The sequence below is a fragment of the Leptonychotes weddellii genome, chromosome 8, assembly GCF_054177405.1.
Source record: "Leptonychotes weddellii isolate Sample4059 chromosome 8, ASM5417740v2, whole genome shotgun sequence".
In the NCBI taxonomy this organism is placed as follows: Eukaryota; Metazoa; Chordata; class Mammalia; order Carnivora; family Phocidae; genus Leptonychotes; species Leptonychotes weddellii.
Window position 1 is genome coordinate 122,649,323 of NC_138376.1, and position 18,878 is coordinate 122,668,200.

The 18,878-nt window shown below is 39.9% G+C and overlaps 1 protein-coding gene across 11 annotated transcripts in view; it reads left to right on the forward strand.

Moving 5' to 3' along the window:
• TULP4 (TUB like protein 4) overlaps positions 1–18,878 on the forward strand; it is a 227,238-nt gene that overhangs the window by 166,182 nt on the left and 42,178 nt on the right. The gene's annotated exons all lie outside the window — the stretch shown is intronic.

The window sequence follows — 18,878 nt, forward strand, 5'->3', positions numbered from 1 at the left end:
TTACTCCTGGTCTTCCTTGCTGTAGGTTTGGGCTTCAGTTTGCTCAGGTCTCTTTGGTCATTTAGCATGCATCCATCTGCTGTCCAGTTTCTAGATGTTGGCTTCTCTGTCTGCTGACCTCCTCTCTCCAGTTCTCTGTTAGAGTTTCACGCACATTACTGTTAACTGAGGGTTTGGGAAGGTGTCCAGGCCATCATATGACTCCCCATAACTTTCTAGCCTCCTCTCTGGCCCCCACTACCCTCCACACTAGCTACAGTGGACTGGTTTGATTTCCTAAATTCATATTGCTCTCCTGCCTTTGCACATGCTGTTCCTCTTGCCCTTGTCCCTTGTCTGTCCAGGGAAGTTCCACCTGTCCTTGAAAACTCAACCCAAACATCACCGTCCGCTGCCTTGCTCCCCTCCCCACCCAGGCAGAGTAACCGTTGGTCTGGCTCGCTGGCTCTAGTGTTCCAGGAGCTCCTCCTGTGTACCAAGAGCACATTTTGTAACATTTTCCACATTATGTTGTAACTGGTGGTTGCGTGTTTTCTTCCTTACCATATGTGAGGGCAGGCATCACGCCTCATTCTTCCCTGTAGCCGGGACTCCTCAGGGCAGGAGTAGAGGCATGCAGTGAGTGAGGGAAGAATGCTTTCCCTGGAAGTGCCAGCTTCCCTCCTCTCTGTGCCTAGGGATGATTAAGTCCATGGCCTCGCCTAAAGAACTGCCATATTCCCTGCCCATTCCCCAGTACCCCCCCACACACACACATGAGAGGAATCTCACACACACACACACACACACATACACACACGCACACGAGAGGAATTCCTGGTTTACCCCACATCCCTGCCCTGGGAGGACCCAGCGTTAGTTTTTCACTCATTCTGTTTTATACAGAAAATACTATTTTATGCAGAAAAGTCTAAATTGGGGGATTTTTCACATCTGCCAGTATTGGCATGGAGATTTCATTAGTTATGACTGATTAGATTCAGGTATTTTTTGTTTTGTTTTTCATTTTTCAGGCTATATGGTTATCACTCCTTTAGAAAGCAGTTTGAATGGGGATCCTAATGTCTAAATTCTTCCTACTCAAATCCAAAAGCAGTTTCTGAATGTGAATCATTGTCAGTTTAATCCTAACCCATGGTATAGAAAATCCAGCTCAGTGAGAATTATTAGATATTAGGATACCCTGCCAAGAAAATACACGTGATCTCCTTGGATGAAAGCCTTTGCAAGATGACATGTTCCTGTTTCCTGGCATGGTGCCCCCGCCATGTTGCCTGAGGACAGCAGGATAGAATTGATAACATCTTCACAGACCACCTGCCCTAAGACTTGTTTTCACCTTTTCTTCCTGCGTCATATCTGTCCTCTCTTTACCTCTCTCCCTGTCTTCTTTGCTCTGTAGAAATGACAATTTTTATTTATCCTGAGCCAACAGACTTTTTTTGTGTTACAATTCTGAAATTCTCCTCTTTATCCAGTGTGCCTATGACACATATTCATGATAAACATCCTGGATTTACATTTAGGAAGTTTATAGCCACAAGAAGGAAACGTTAAGCCTCATTTCCTTTAATGAGGACACAAGTCAGTATTTTTAAAAAAATCATAAAGGCAAATGTTTGTTGTTTATCAATTTTGGAAGTATTTATAGTTACTTCATAGAGTTATCCAGGTGATGAAAGATACAAACCATGATTAAATTACATAGCAGAGATTGTGTGTGAGGATCATGAACTTAAAAAAATATATCAAGAGCACAATCCCATACAATAAAGGAAAGAGAACTAGAGCTTTAAAAATACATTTTCTTCTCCAAAGTATGTACAGACGGTCCCCATCTTATGATGGTTTGACTTATGATACTTTAACATAATAATGGTGCAAAGGCGGTATGCATTTAGTAGGAACCATTCTTCAAATTTTGAATTTCGAATTTTAATCTTCTCCTGGGCTAGCATGGCACTGTCTCGATGCTGGGCAGGAGCTACAGCTCCCAGTCCACTGTGGAATCATGAGGGTAAGTAACCAATACCCTGATGGCCCTTCTGCACCCATACAACCATTCTGGCTTTCCCTTTCAGTATAATATTGAATAAATTACATGAGAGATTCAACACTTTATTGTAAAATAAGCTTTGTGTTAGATGATTTTGCTCAACTGTAGGGTAAACATTCTGAGCACGTTTAAGGTAGAACATCATAGGCTACGCTGTGATGTCAGTAGGTTAGGTGTATTATATGCATTTTCAGCTTAGGGTATTTTCAACTTACGGTGAGTTTATTGGGATGTAACCCTATCATAAGTCAAGGAAGATCAGTAAGGCACAGTCTATAAGGGAAAATGATGATTTCAACAGATACATACTGTACCTGACCTTCAATTAATTACAATAAGTAGCCAGCGGTTTCTCCTTTGGAATGTTCTGTTAGGAAAAAGATATTTGTCACATAGTTGGAGTATTTTAATTATTTGCGCAGGTATTCATAGTCCTAATGAAATACAGGTATACTTAAATATAGTAGATTTTAAAAGGTAGGTGAACTGAGTTTTTGGAATTGTGATTATATTTTAATATCCACATAAAGAAATCTTTCCTATTTAAGAATATTCAGGGGGTGGCTGGGTGGCTCCGTGGGTTAAGCGTCTGCCTTCGGCTCAGGTCGTAATCTCAAGGTCCTGGGATCGAGCCCTGCATCTCCCTCTCCCTCTGCTGCTCCCCCTGCTTGTGCTGTCTCGCTCACGCTCTCTCTTTCTCAAATAAATAAATAAAATCTTAAAAAAAAAAAAAAGTTTAAAAGAATATTCAGTAGAAATTGCCCTTGCTTAGAAGGTGGTGGTTTGGTGTGAAATGAGAATTCTTCACCTAATACATTTTTTGGCTAAATGTCCAGACTTAGTTTTCCAGGACTAGAGGTAATATTTGTTTATAAACACTAAAACTCTTTTTAAAAGGAGGTCTTGGGGCACCTGGGTGGCACAGTTGGTTAAGCATCTGACTCTTGGTTTCAGCTCTGGTCATGATCTCGGGATCGTGATATCAAGCCCCATGTCAGGCTCCACACTTGGCAGGGAGTCTGCTGGAGATAATTTCTCTCTGCGCCTCCCCCAGCTCGGGCTCTCTCTCTCTCTCTCTCTCAAGTAAATAAATAAATCTTAAAAAAAAAAAAAAGGAGGTCTTAGGTAATTAAATAGACCTAATACTTCCTTAGGCACTTTAAACCATGATTTCAAATTAAGTAGAAGTCTGGGTCAGTACATCTTAAACAGCCCCAAGATAAGAGTTTCCGATTTTCAGGTTTGGCACCTGCAGATGTGAGTGGGGCTACATCTTCTCCTCTAGCCTCTGTTCTAGTTTATTATTGTTTTATTGTTTTCATATTCTTTGACCTAGGAAGAGGGAAGGTGTATTCTTTTTGCTTGGTCCCAAGCCTCTTCTCTGATCTGATAGGTGGCATCCACTGATGTGATTGGTGACCCTGAGTCCCGCAGTATTTGTCCACCACCTTTAAATCCTGCTGGTGCTGGGATGGGGACAGCAAGGAGAAACATCACTGAAAGTACCTGTCGCACTCTGCGGCATTTATGAAAGGAATGCTGTTTTTATGTACATACCTTGCAAAAAATAGGACATTTATTTCCCATTTGGAGTGGAGCAGAGTCAGGACTTGAGTGGTTAATGGATCAAGGTCATTAAAAGGGGGATTTCAGTGCAAGCTTTTTAATTCATTTCGTTCAAAGAATTTAAAAACTAAAAATTTTACATTGTTTCTATACAATATCTTTTCAGAGATACTACTTGCTGAAAAAGAGACTGTCATAGATACTAATATACACTTAAGGCTTTAACACATTAATCAGTTACAAACAGTAATTATTCATTTACTTTTTAAGTATAAGGTTATGATTGAAGTACCAACATAGAACTCAAGGAGATTTGCTAACTCTCCAGAAGTATTCTTTTTTTTTTTTTTAAAGGGAGATTTTTTTTTTTTTTAAAGATTTTATTTATTTATTTGAGAGAGAGAGAATGAGAGACAGAGAGCATGAGAGGGAAGAGGGCAGAGGGAGAAGCAGACCCCCTGCCGAGCAGGGAGCCTGATGCGGGACTCGATCCCGGGACTCCAGGATCATGACCTGAGCCGAAGGCAGTTGCTTAACCAACTGAGCCACCCAGACCGCCCTCTCCAGAAGTACTCTAAGTGATAAATAATTCTGGAGGGTTTTTTAATTAGGTAATTTTTATTTATTTATTTTTTTTAAAGATTTTATTTACTTGAGAGAGAGCATGAGAGGGAAGAGGGTCAGAGGGAGAAGCAGACTCCCCGCTGAGCAGGGAGCCCGATGCGGGACTCGATCCAGGGACTCCAGGATCATGACCTGAGCCGAAGGCAGTCGCTTAACCAACTGAGCCACCCAGGCGCCCTAATTAGGTAATTTTTAAACTGTGATTATTAAACCAGTAGTATATAAAAAATAAATAGAATAAAGAACTCACTCATTTTGCCACATTTGCCTTTTTATCCCTTTATTCTTTTTTTTTTTAATTTGCTATACTTAAAGTAAATCCCCAGTAGCATGGCTTACTTCATTGTAAACCTCTTCAGAACGTGGCATTTCCTTCCGTAACCTCAGGGCTGTGCCCACACCGCCTGTTTACTTTGAAGAAGGCTCTTGTCAGATTGAAGTAAATAACTTGTCTGGTACTTGGATTAGCCCATGGCTGTAAAGGAGGACATCTGTTGCATCAGAGGAGACTGGGTATTCATTCTGAAGTTTCTCTTTGTCTTGCACTATCACCTAGGAAATGGCTTATAAAAGAAACTTTAAAAAGTCATGTAAGGGCGCCTGGGTGGCTCAGTTGGTTAAGCGACTGCCTTCAGCTCAGGTCATGATCCTGGAGTCCCGGGATCGAGTCCCGCATCGGGCTCCCTGTTCAGCAGGGAGTCTGCTTCTCCCTCTGACCCTTCCCCCTCTCATGTACTCCCTCTCTCTCATTCTCTCTCTCTCAAATAAAAATAAATAAAATCTTTAAAAAAAAAAAAAAGTCATGTAAAACTTTGTTTCTCGGCTAAAAAAAGTGATGTTGCCACCACAGTTTTATAAATGAAAAGTAAATGGCTGGTATTTGACTAACACGTAATGACTACGTCATAGATGAGGGCAACTCTTTGACAGAATAAAAGTCAAACTTACCAAAACCAAATTAAAAAGAATCACAGTATATTATTTGCAAGGAGTTTTTTATTCACCCTGAGAAAATACTTCCCTTTGCTGGCCCATTAAGTGCTGATGTTTGGAGTGACTCTGCCGACTGCTCCTGGTCCTCCACCTGGTCCTTTAAGGTAGTAATTATAAGTGCTCTATCAGTTTTAGCTTCACTGGACAGACTTGAAAGCCATTGTGCTCAACACAGCAAGAAAGAAATGTGGAGATCTCTCTCACATAAGCTCCTTTACTTAAATTATTTATCATTTTTAATATCCACCAACTCAATAGAATGACACCTCAATGATCCATTCCTATGCTGAAGACCCTCAATCATGAGTGAAGTGTAAGTAGGTTAAAGGACCTATGGAGTAGAGCTCCTATCTAGCAGTTTGTGGGAATAACTTTGAAATTAGATTTAGTTGGAAACCATTGGAAAAAGTGATTTTCTTCCTTGCCTCCCCATTAGATTTTTTTCATGACTTTTCAGTAGAGTGTGTACTGCAAAAGGGAAGCCCATTTTATTTTAAGCCCTAAACGGAACATATATAGGAATGGTTTTTGCCAAAATAAGCAGGGAGGATGTGAATAACAAAGAAAATAATGGAAACATACTTAGGAAGAGAAGTCAGGAGATGGCCTCCCACCCTTCACAGCTATCTTTCTGCAACTATTGACACTGTTTAGGTTTTTTAGATGTTTCTTTTTGTGATTCTGGAAGTTCTGTGGAGCTTTTCATAGGAGAAAATAGATTTCTTTAGCAAAAGCAGGTGCAGCTACTATGTTTATACTTTTTTGGCCAATGCTATTTTGGTTGACTGACAATGGTAATTAAGATGTTTAAAAATTAAATTGCTCTTTGTTATCTCTGGACTCAGATCATTGATGAATCACTATATAGAACACTCAGTATAGATAAATTATAAAATACATTAAATTAAGAAAATCTTTCTTGAAATTTATATTGAACAGTTTAAGAATGAAAGATGGAGGGACACCTGGGTGGCTCAGTCAGTTAAGCTTCACTGGACAGACTTGAAAGCCATTGTGCTCAACACAGCAAGAAAGAAACGTGGATCTCTCTCACATAAGCTCCTTTACTTAAATTATTTAGCCTTCAGCTCAGGTCATGATCCGGGGGTCCTGGGATCGAGTCCCGAATCAGGCTCCTTGCTCAGCGGGGAGCCTGCTTCTCCCTCTGCCTGCCACTCCCCCTGCTTGTGCACTCTCTCTCTGACAAATAAATAAAATCTTTTTTTTTTTGACAAATAAATAAAATCTTAAAAAAAAAAAGAATGAAAGATGGGAAGCAATTATTCATACAAATGGATTATTAAGTATGTCTTCTAAAAGAGTATGTTGGGCAGGAGCAGCATCAGCAAGGTGGCTGAGTAGCAAGTCTTGGACCCTCCTTCCCCCAACAAACACAACAAATCAACAATACACAGACCAATTCCCTTTGTGAGGAATCCAGAAACTAGTTGATTGAAAGGCTCCTGTACCCCAGGTGAGTGTGAAACCAGCCACATCAAAGCTGGTAGGAAAATTCAAGATACCCTCTTTCCATAATGACTACCCCTGGCACAGTGCAGTGTGATCGAGAGAAAACCCCCAGCCCCAGCTTCTCCCCAGGAAGAAAAGGAAAAACTGAATCATATGTCTAACATTCTGATTTTTTCTGGGTGTGGCTGAGGCACTGGCTTCTGTCTCACTTATCTCAAAGGGCTAGCAGGATGGCTGGGGGCCACTGAGAACTAAGATAGTGGTTTGAATTAGTGTGGCAGTACTCAACAATAGTCCCTCCCCCTGGCCCAATGCAGAGTGAGCAAGAGAAGAAAATAAAGACAAAAGGACTACGAGACTGGCATAAAACAATTAACAAGATGGCAATAGTAAGTTCTTTCCTATCAATAATTACTTTAAATTAAACAGATTAAACTCCCCAGTAAAAAGACATGGAGTAGTTGGGTGGATTAACAAACCACAAGGTCTAACCATATGTTGCCTACAGGATACTCTTTAGGTTTAAGGTCAGGTGTATGCTAAAAGTAAAAGGATGGAAAAAGATAACTCCATGTAAATGTTAGCCAAAAGAGAGCAGGGGTGACTGTATTTATATCAGACAAAATAGACTCTAGGTCAGAAACTGTGACAAGAGACAAAGAAAGACATTATATAATGGAAAAAAGGTCAGTTCACCTGGAAGATAGAACAATTATATATGCATGTAACATCAGAAAACCTAAATATATGAAACACTAAATACATAAAGCAAACACTGATAGAACCGAAAGGAAAAATGAACAGCAATATATATAGTAATGGTAGGAGACTTCACTATTCCACTTTCAATACTGGATAGTATATCCAGACAGAAAATCCGTAAAGAAGCAGTGGACTTTAACAACACTATGAACCAAGTGGACCTAACAGATGTATATAGAACATTTCACCCAACAGAAGCAGAGTATACTTTCTTCTGAAGCACATAAGAAACATTCTCCAGGATAGTTCATGTGTTGGGTCACAAAACGAGTCTTAGCAAATTTAAGAAAATTGAAATTACATGAAGTATCCTTTCCAGTCACAGTGGAATAAAACGAAATGAATAGTAGAAGTAATACTGGAAAATTCACAAATACGTGGAAATTTAAGAATACACCCTTGATTAACCAAATGGGCCAGTGAAGAAATCAAAAGGGAAATTAGAAAATACCTTGAAACTAATGAAAATGAAAACACAACATGCTGAAACTTACGGGATGTAGCAAAAGTTGTACAAAGAGGGAAATTTATAGTAATAAATATTGACAGTGAAAAGAGATCTCAAACAATCTAACTTTACACCTCAAGGAACTAGAAAAAGAACAAACTTAGCCCAAGTTAGCAGAAGGAAGGAAATACTAAGATTTAGAGCAAAAATAAAATGAAATGGAAAATAGAAAAACAATAGAAAAAAAAATGAAACTAAGAGTTGATTTTTTTAAAAGATCAACAAAATTAACAAAACTTTAAGTAAAAAAAGATGACTCAAGTAAAATCAGGAATGAAAAAGGGGCCTGGCTGGCTCAGTCAGTAGAATATACGACTCTTGATCTCTGGGTTTTAAGTTCAAGCCCCACAATGGGTGTAGAGATTGCTTAAAAATAAAATCTAAAAAAAAAAAAAGAAACGAAAGAGGGGATATTGCAACTAATGTCACAGAAATAAAAAGGATCATTAGAGATTACTATGAACAATTCCATGCCAACAAATTGGATAACATAGAGGACATGTATAAATTCCTAGAAACATACAACTTACCAAGACTGAATCATGAAGAAATAGAAAATCTGAGCAGACCTATAACTAGCAACAAGATTGAAAGAGTAATCAAAAACCTCACAAGAAAGAAAATGCCAGGACCAGATGGCTTAATTGGTGAATTCTGCCAAACACTTAAAGAATTAACACCATTCTTTTGCTCTCTCTTCCAAAAACTTGAAGAGCAGGGAACACTTCCAAACTTATTTTAAGTGGCTAGCATTACCCTGATACCAAAGCTTGACAGAGACACTGTAAGAAAAGAAAATTACAGACCAATATCCCTTATGAATGTAGATGCAAAAATCTTCAACAAAATACTAGTAAACTGAATTAAGCAGCAAGTTAAAAGGATTATATACATTAATCAAGTGGGATTTATTCCTGGTAGACAAGGATGTTCAACATACGAAAATCAACTAATGTGATACACCATATTAACAGAATATAGGATAAGAATCACATGATCCCCCTCAAAGATGCAGAAAAACATTTGACAAAATTCAGCACCCTTGCATTAAAAAAAAAAAAAAATCTAAACAAACTAGGAATAGAAGGAAATTACTTCAACATAATAAAGGCCATATATCAAGGTCCCACAGCTAATATCATGCTGTAACAGTGAAAAACTGAAAGTTTTAGCTCTGGGATCAGGAACAAGACAAGGATGACCATTCTCTCCATCTCTATTCAACATAGTACTGGGAATTTTACAGCAATTAGGCAAGAAAAAAAGACGTTCAAATAAGAAAGGAAAAAGTAAAACTATCTGTTTACAAATGATATGATCTTATAGGTAGAAAACCCTGAAGAGTACACACACACACACACACACACACAAAACCTGTTAGAATAAACAAATTCAGTATGGGCGCCTGGGTGGCTCGGTTGTTAAGCATCTGCCTTCGGCTCTGGTCCTGGGATGGAGCCCCACATCAGGCTCCCTGCTCAGTGGGAAGCCTGTTTCTCCCTCTCCCACTCCCCCTGCTTGTGTTCCCTCTCTCGCTGTCTCTCTCTCTCTGACAAAATAAATAAATAAAATCTTTAGAAAAAAAGAATAACCAAATTCAGTAAAGTCGCAAGATACAAAATCAATATACAAAAATCAGTTGCATTTTTATATACTAGCAGTGAACTGTCTGAAAAGTAGAAAACAATCCCTGTGTGCAATAGCATTATAAATGAATAAATTTAACCAAGGAGGTGAAAGACTTGTACACTGAAAACTAAACAGTAATTAAAGAAATTAAAGAAGACACAAATAAATGGGAAATATTCAGCCCATGTTCAGGACTGAAGACTTAATATTGTTAAAATGTCCATACTACCTGAAGCGATCTACAGATTCAGTGCATATCAGAATCCCAGTGGCATTTCTTACAGAGATGGAAAAAACAATCCTAAAATTCAAAAGGAATCACAAAGAACCTAGAATAGCCAAAACAGTTTTGAGAAGAACAAAGCTGGAGGAATCCCACTTCCCGATTTCAGAATACATGACTGAGCTACATCAATAAAACAGTGTGGTACTGGCGTAAATGCAAGCATAGAGACCAGTGGAGCAGAATAGAGAGCCCAGAAATGAACCAATGCATATACGGTCAACTGTCTTCCAACAAGGCTGCCAAGAATATACAATAAGGAAATGATAGTCTCGTCAACATATGGCTCTGGGATGACTATATTCATATGCAAAAGAATGAAATTGGACCCTTGTCTTACAGCGTATACAACACTCTACTCAGAATGGATTAAAGACTTGAAACTGTAAAACTCCTAGAAGAAAGCATTGGGAAACTTCATGTTGTTGGTGTTGGCAATGATTTTTTGGTTATGACACCAAAAACATAGACAACAAAAGCAAAATTATTCAAGTGGGATTACATCAAACTAAAAAGTTTCTGCACAGCATAGAAAACAATTAACAGAACGAAAAGGCAACCTGTAGAATAGGAGAAAATATTTGCAAACTGTGTATGTGATAAGCTGTTAATATCCAAACTATATAAGGAGCTCCTTCAATTAAGAAGCAAAATAAATAAATAAATAAATAAAAATAGCCAGATTAAGAATGGAAAAGGACTTGAATAGAAATTTCTCCAAACAAGTAGATGAAAGATGCTTAACATCTCTAATCATCAGGGAAATGCAAATCAAAACCACAGTCAGATATCATTTCACACCTGTTAAGAGTGCTATTGTCAAAAAAAGAAAAGACAAAAGAACAAACAAATGTTGTCTAGGATGTAGAGAAATCAGAACTCTTTATACTGTCGGTGGATTGTAAAATGTTGTAGCTGTGGAAAACAGTATGGAAGTTCCTCAAAAAATGAAAAATTGAACTACCCATGTGATGCAATAATCCCAAAATTCTTTTGGGTATTTTTCCAAAAGAGTTGAAAGCAGGTCTTGGAGAGATGTTTGCACAACCATGTTCATTGTAGCATTATTCACAGTAGCCAAGATGGGGAAACAACCTAAATATCCATCAGTGAACGAAAGGATAAAGAAAATGTAATATATATATATATATATATATATATATATATATATATATATACACACACACATATATATATATCACACACACACATATACATACATACATACATACATACATACACACAATGGAATATTATTCATCCTTAAAAAGGAAGGCTGAATAATACTTGGATAAACCTTGAGGACATTATGTTAAGTGAATATTCCGGTCACTGAAGGCCAAATACCGCATGATCTCACTTAAATGAGGTATCTAAAATAGTCAAACTCCTAGAAGCAGAGAGTAGAATGATGGTTGCCTAGGGCTGGGGGAGAGGAAAACAAGAAGTTGCTGTTCAATGGGGATAAAGTTTTAGTTACGCAAGATGATTAAGTTGTAGAGATTTGCTAGATAACATTGAGCCTGTACTTAACAATACTGTATGGTACACTTAAAAACTTAACAGTATAGATCTGTTAAGTTTTCTTACCACCATAATATATTGAGGGTCTAAATTTATTTTGAAGTCAGTTTCTTGTTCATTTAGTATTATATTTTCTTCATAAGCCTTTATTAATACCATAGCATGATGGTGGCTGTGGTTTGATGCAGAGCCCCTGTATGAGCGCCAGTGTTTGTTCGGATGGCTGAACTACAAAATTAAGTTTCCCAGGGTTCCCTGTAGCATTCCTGAACCACAGATGTATTGTTGCTCTTGTCAGCCCTACCCTTGACATTGAATATATCCTTGTGTCATGTTGAGGAGAGGTGATGTGTGCTGCTACCGGTGGCATTCTCTTGATTAAATTCTAGGCAGGCCCCACTGAGCCCTCTTCTTGACTAGGCCTCAACCTTGGCCTATAAAACTGGATTCTTGGGGCGCCTGGGTGGCTCAGTCAGTTAAGCCTCTGCCTTCGGCTCAGGTCATGATCCCGGGGTCCTGGGATCGAGCCCCGCATCGGGCTCCCTGCTCGGCTGGGAGTCTGCTTCTCCCTCTCCCCCTGCCTGCCGCTCCCCCTGCTTGTGCTCTCTCTATCTCTGTCAAATAAATAAATAAATAAAATGTTAAAAAAATAAATAAAACTGGATTCTCATCACAAATGATTTTATACGCACGCGCGCGTGCGCGCACACACACACAGCCTAAGAGGCTTGAACACTAGCACAGTTTGTCAACGCAAGCTGTGTTGCTAAAGATGACGACTCCAGCCCCCTTAATTTCTTGCGTGGGAAAACTCGAGGCTGCCAAAAGAATCTCCTCTTTGTTCCAGACAGCACCTGCCAGTAGTGCCCCTGTAACCCGTCTCTGTGGGTGTGTAGGACCCTAACTTCAACAAGCACCAGTTAGCAAGCCCAGATGGCCCAATCACAGGGACAAAGCCCGCCTTCCATTTCTTATATTTCTACTTCTGACTCTGCTCAGCAGCACCCCCTGCCGGCCCCCATCATTCCTTTAAAATGCCCAGGCACCTCTGTACAGATGGAAATTGAGTTCGGTTCATGCTGGACTCTGTTCCTTATGGCTGTGGTTCCTACTGGTTAAAATCTGTTCTTAGCTCCTTAGTTTCTGCTTTTATCTTTGACACCGGTCACAGGTGCTGATAGGTCGGCTCTCATCACTGTGTACTCTGTGTACAAAAGCTGCTGGTGAGCCAGAGACTTTACTTTCCTCAGAGTCATTTCGGAAGTCATTTCATCTTAGCCCTTTTGTTGAAGAAGTTTGTTAGTAGCCACAGGAAGAAATTACTATTTTCAAATACTGAGAAATATATTTAGATATATTTTTAAAACTTGGAGCATTTTAAAACAGGAAAGGATCTGAGAGCCCATTTAATAAAACTTTTTTAGCTGACAGAGGAGGCAACACTCAGGGAGGTAAATGATGGATTCAAAGTTACATAAGTAGTTAGGAATTAAAATAGAACCAGATACCTGGCCAGCTGACTCCCAGTACCGAGTCCTTTGCAAACAAAAAGATGTTTCCCCCAGCAGAGTCAGACTGTCTAACCAATCAGGCTAAGCAGATTCCAGTGTCACTTAGCATCTCCTTCCCAAATTAAAGGTACATATTTACCCCCAAGGACCATGTGTGGTGAGTGCCTGTGCTGGGCATTTTCACCCTACTCCAAAGATCTGATACAGAGCTGTATTCCTAGAACATTTTTCTCTACCTCATTCAGTGCATACTTAAATATATATGTTTATGTATTTATATATGTATATATATATAGTGCATACTTAAATATATATATTTTTATATATATTTTAAGATTTCTGTTTACTTGAGAGAGAGCACAAGTGGGACGAGGGGCGGAGGGAGAAAAAGGCTCTTCGCTGAGCAGGGAGCCCAATGTGGGGCTCAACCCTGGGACTCCGGGATCATGACCCAAGCCAAAGCCAGACGCCTAACTGACAGAGCCACCCAGGCGCCCCTTAAATATATATTTTAATAGTATATTCACGTGGTTTAAAATTGTAAATGTTCAGAAGGGTATATGATGAAAATCCCCTTTCCTCCACTATCCCCGGGCCACCCAGTTCTGTTCCCCAGAGGTAATGGCATCTCCAGTTACTATGTATTCTTCTAGAGATATCGTAGTTAAATGTGTGTTTTAATTAGTCTTAGACCATTTCCCTCCACCCCCAGAAACCATGTGTGGTCATCTTAGAAGGGTGAATAAACTTAAAAATGGAGTCTGAAAGATACGGGGAAGAATGTTCTAGCAACAGCAGTTGTTTAACATTAAAATTGATGCCTGAGGCAGAGTATTTCCTTCTCTGAAACTCTTTGAACAGGATAGTATGTCATCTTTATGAGGCAGTTTTTAAGTGGTTATTCTGCAGTGAAGCAATGAAATGACCAAAATTACATGTTTAGCCCAAAGATACACATTTTTTATTGTATTTTTGGTGAGATTTCTTTCCCATTTTATCAGAATAAGTCCGAAAAAGTCTGTTTTAGAAATGATTGTTGGGGTGCCTGGGTGGCTCAGTCAGTTGAGCATCCAACTCTTGATTTCAGCTCAGGTTGTGGTATCAGGGTTGTGAGATCGAGCCCGGCATCCGGCTCTGCACTGGGCATGGACCCTACTTGCCCCTCCCTCCCCCAACTCTCTCCCTCTTCCCCCTTTAAAAAAAAAAAAGAGAGAAAGAAATGATTGTTAGAGTCAACTGTGAAATTACATTTCATCCTTTTTATTTAAACCAGGAAATATTATGTTAATCAGTTGAGGAATTCTGTCATTTACAACAGTCTGGTTTCAGTGACTCTATTTCTTTAGTTTCAAAATACTCAAATCTGGCCTTGAAGCATTTGAAAGCTAGTGCTCTGAAACTCCAACAGGGAGGTCTTTCAAAAATAAAGTTTTACTTCAGTAGCATCTCTGAACAGAAGATTCCTTCTAAAGGGCAAAGGGACATCATGGTTTGTCCCTTCATTCCTCTCTCCACTGTGGCACATTTAGACATTTGCCACCAGTGGGGCTGAGATTACTAGTAGGAGCGTGTAATCACTTTGTCATCCGCTCCCCTAGCTTATTCACAAAAGCAAAATACATGGACAAAAAGGTCAACTCCTTCTGGAACTAGTTCCAATGGCTGCTAGTTAAATTCTACTACAAAAGAGGTGAGCATTTATAGTTAGGAATTAAAATAAAACCAGATACCTGGCCAGCTGACTCCCAGTACCGAGTCCTTTGCAAACAAAAAGATGTTTCCCCCAACATGTATTTTTATAGTTGAAATTTCCTAATGTGGTCTTTATTCAAAAATGTAGATGAATACCGGTCTCCAAAAATAAAAGTACTGATGAGATATTATCACCGGTTCCAAAAGTAAATCTTCTGAATGATTTTACATCTTGTTCTTACCACCTTTGGCTCGTGGCTTGGTTCATTTTAAATTACTGGTAATAATTGTGTTATATTTTTAAGTAATTACATCTAAAAATAGTTTAGAATGGAGTACACTGATATTAAACACTGCCTGCAATGAGGGACAGCCATTGAATGGGTATGGCCTGAGGGCCAGCAGGTTTCTACCAGCCTGTTTGGTTCTTGGTGTAGACATGACAGAGGGAGTATTGTCCCGGCCCCTACATGAAGCCTGCAATCCAACAGAGAAAACAGCAGGAAAAATATGAGACAGAAATTTACTTCATCCATTATTGAAAGTAGTTTGGAGGCCAGTTTTATGGGAGGATTTGAGCATTGTTTTATAATTTAAAAAAGAAAGGAAAGAAGTTTTTGCTTCATTTGTAGGAAGACTTTGGGCACAAATACATTTACCAATAGTCCCTGAGGATCTGCCTGTGACAGGCAGCATGTGAGAATTTGGGGTGCAGACCTGCCCTTGAGAAGCTCACGGTTTAATGGGAAAGTCAGGTGTGCGAAAACAGAGCAAAGTTGAGAGTACTGAGGGGCCATGTCTAAAGTGAGATTAATTCCGTGTGGTGGGTCCCCAAAGCCTTCACATGTGATGTCTGAGCCCCTGTTCTATATCAGACATTGTACTAGACATTGGAGATAAAACACAAGTCACAGTCTTTGTTTTGTTGTAAGAGGACCTGGCTGTGTGTGTGTGTGTGTGTGTGTGTAGATTGGGGAAAGAATGAAGTCATGTATTTCATCTGGGATATGTTGGTTCTGAAGGGCCTTTGGCAATTCAGGCGTAGGTGGCAGGTAGGAAATACCAGATGTGGGAGCCTGGAGCGTAGGGAAGAGGCCTGAGCAGGGACTCAGCCCTGAATAGGGCCTTGGGGCCATGGACACAACTGTAATCTCCTAGAGAGGGAAGACAGCCTAGGGCCAAGCTGGGAAGGTGCCAGCACCAGCTTATCTAGAGCTCCAGAATGAGGGAGTAGAAGCAGAGACTGATGCATGTGCCTATTTGTGTATTCATGATTATTAGACTTTTCTGTCTTGTTCGTTTAACGTCCTTTGCTCACATAAGCTTTGTCTCATTGGAAGAGATTAGGCATGAAAAGAACTTGAAATAGAGGAGATTTTTTAAAATCTGATTTCGTGTTGTATCGGTGTTCTTCAGTTATCTGTGAAGTACCTGTCCCCAAACAAAGTAACTTCTTCCATCATTGCTTGACAACTAGACTGTTAGTGCTGCTTTTCCCCCTCTCTCTGATCTTAATAATGCATTATCTTCCCAGGAGAGCAGTAGTTGGGATTGATTCATGGTGGAGAATTTGGGGGCTGGCTTTAGTGTAATGTTGAACACTGATGCCTCACTAAATCAGCCATCCTTTATCCAGAAATTTGATGTCTGTTCTATTGTCTGGTATCTGTTCTTCTCTAAAATGGAAAAATGTGAGCATTACTCAAAAGATTCTTCCATGCAGAGGCATTTCCTCCCTCCCTTCACAAATACTTACTGCCGTGTGTCATCTACTATGGCAGGCCCTGGGGAGACAGTAGTGAGCAGAGCACACATAGGCCATGTCCTGAAAAGCTTATAGCCTAGCACAGCAGTCAGACAGAAATCATATAATGGCACAGTAAAGTCTGAGAACAGTGATGATTGCACCAGTGGAAGACGATAGGGTGATGTGACCTTGTAACGGGGGGCTTGGGAACTTGTTTGGGATTGATACAGATGATTAATTGTGAGTACTTGTGAAGAATAACTGTTGGCCATGGGCTGCTAATGAGCTGTCTTTGTTACAGCAGTCATAAATGATAAAATAACCCCCCCACCCAGCACCAAGGTACATGGCCTCTCTTCAGAACAGACTGGAGCAGTGAAGGAGAATGTGGAAAGGGGGACAAAAACAGTCTGCTTCTTGGGGACATCACCCATGACATTGGCCTTACAGTGAGGCTCCCACATGTCTTTTTCTTTTGAAATATATAAATTAGGGGCACCAAGGGGGGCTCAGTCAGTGAAGCGTCTGTCTTTGGCTCAGGTCATGATCTCAGGGTCCTGGGATCGAGTCCCGAGTCAGGCCTCCTGCTCAGTGGGGAGTCTGCTTCTCCCTGCCCCCACCCCTTTCTCAAATAAATAAATAAAATCTTTTAAAAAAAGAAATATATAAATTGTACATTTCAGTTAAAATGATGAGAACTCCTGTTCCATCTTTATCACCACTGAAAACTGCCTGGCAAGCTCATTCAGTGCCTCCTTGTCCAGGGCTTCAGCAGGCCTGACCCAACTCCGGTGCCCCCGTCCCTCTGTGTCTGTGCCTCATGAAGTCTTCGAAGACATGCCTGCCGGTACTTACTTTCTCCATCGGCAGCCAAAGATTTAGCGTCTTCTAAAAGGTTTCATTGTGTTCCTAGTAGTTTGTGTGTTTCTTCTTTAAGCTGAGTGCAGTAATAGATTCCTCACTGCCCCTAGAGAAAACCAATTTAGCCTTTTTTTTTTTTTTTTTTTTTAGTTTTCAGTCATTAAATATGTAGACATGTTTAAAGGAATATTTGATGGACAGTCAATTCTAAAACAGCTCTGTAAATTCTGTGAGCTTTTTACTACTTAAATGAAATATATCTTCCCTTGCAGTTGATCTATCTTAATCATCAGGATTCATGTCCTAAAATGCCTTTCGATGGTCACCGACTTTACTTCATTTAACAATAAATACTACTAAGTGCCCTCTGTACCCAAAGCTGTTAGGTACCAGGGGGACAGCTGTGGACAGTCTTTGCCCCCAGAGCTTAATGTCAAAATCTTAACAGCAAAAAGAGGCAAGGACCTAACAAGCCCTAAATAACTTTCCCTTTGTGTAAATCCTAGTCTTTGCAGTAAGATAGCCTGGTGGCCTGACCACTTAATGGCCTTGTCAGCTGCCCTAACTTCTCAAGTTGTTTCTGCATCTGTAGAATGGAATTTGCATGCTTCTCACAGTCATTGCTGATGGATGCACAGATCTCAGTAAACACAAAAGATGTAAAGTTTTAAATGCCAACAGATGCAGAAACTACAGAGCCCACCACACAAAGCAGAAGAGAACATGGTATATTCCCCCACAGAGGTCCCACTTTCCATTGGCCCCGAGGTTCCCCTTGGTGTCATCCATGGATGAGCCAGCTAGAAGACACAGCTCCTGTCCGGGGCTTCTAGCAGCCGTGAGATGCTCCTCTGCTGCCCTGGCTGGCGGGGTGCGGGGGGATTGACCCTTCCTCTGCCCTGCCTGTGCTTTAACTCTGACCATGTATTTACCTGCACCCCCAGCACGTTCCTGAGTGTGTGCTCCAGGGCCAGGTGAAGTGAGGGGGGGCAGCCCTCCACACACCCAGGTGTCAGCCCATCTGAGCTCTGTATCTACAGTGCTGGTACTTAACTCCCAGGATTATTTTGACACTACATGAGGTAAAGCTCTTAGTACGGTGCTTAGCACGAAGTAAGCACTCAATGAATGTGTTAATACTATTAGTACATTATAACATTAATTATTAACGAATACATTAATACCAATATTATTCTTAGATAAATAGAACATGAGACAAACTATTTCAGGAGCATCTTCTTTCCAAGTGTGGTTAGATAACCTGCTTATATAACCAAATATATTTTCTCTTTTGTCAAACAGACAGCTGAAGTTTTCCTTCTAAATTTGAGAAATTCTTAACCTTTGCTGCTGCTTTTTTTTTCCAAGAAAAAGAAGTGTCATCTTCTTAACCCTCGTTTTCCAACCAAAAAACCCAAACATGCAAACAAAAACAACCCACAAAAAGTGAGGCAGTGATTTTGCTGGTATTATTTGTAAATATCCATACAGCATAACAAATGTGTTTATTTTGCCATTAGTCACATTTCAGTATTGGAGGACTAAAATTCTTGCAATAATAGCCAGCTAAGTTTCTGGTACGTAATGCTTTGGTATCCCCTCAGCTACTTAACTGCTCTGTTTTTTTAGTCCTAAATACATTTTGTCCTTCT